This window comes from Trachymyrmex cornetzi, unplaced genomic scaffold (genome assembly GCF_001594075.2).
Source record: "Trachymyrmex cornetzi isolate Tcor2-1 unplaced genomic scaffold, Tcor1.1 scaffold439, whole genome shotgun sequence".
Taxonomy (NCBI): domain Eukaryota; kingdom Metazoa; phylum Arthropoda; class Insecta; order Hymenoptera; family Formicidae; genus Trachymyrmex; species Trachymyrmex cornetzi.
In genome coordinates this window covers 63,861-64,283 of record NW_017299168.1, presented here as the reverse complement: position 1 = coordinate 64,283, position 423 = coordinate 63,861, and positions in this window count along the sequence as shown.

Sequence of the window (423 nt, the reverse complement as noted above, 5' to 3'; positions counted from 1 at the left end):
TTATTTTCATACGTAGGATTATCCGAAAATTTTTCGGCGCCTTATTGTATTCAATTTATTAACATGTCAGTGATTGTGGTAAATGTCGGAATGTTTCAGCGCACAGTCACATCTGGGATAATTAAATTTAAAAATTAAGATCTTGTATTGTGTTTATAACATCTAACTTGACCGAATAATAGAGTTCTTGATATTTATATGCTTAGCATTTACACGGTCGTAATTATTACTTATTTCTTAACGTAAAATCTTAACTTGACAATAAGTACTTTTTACGTAGGTGTAGTCGAATCCGAGATATTTACAAAAGCCGTTAAAAAAATTAAAAGTTTTGTTTGAAAATAAGAGGAAACATTCTTAAAATCGTATCTCGGAAACTATTGGTCGTACAAGAATGAATAAAAAATGATTTTGTGTGTGTGT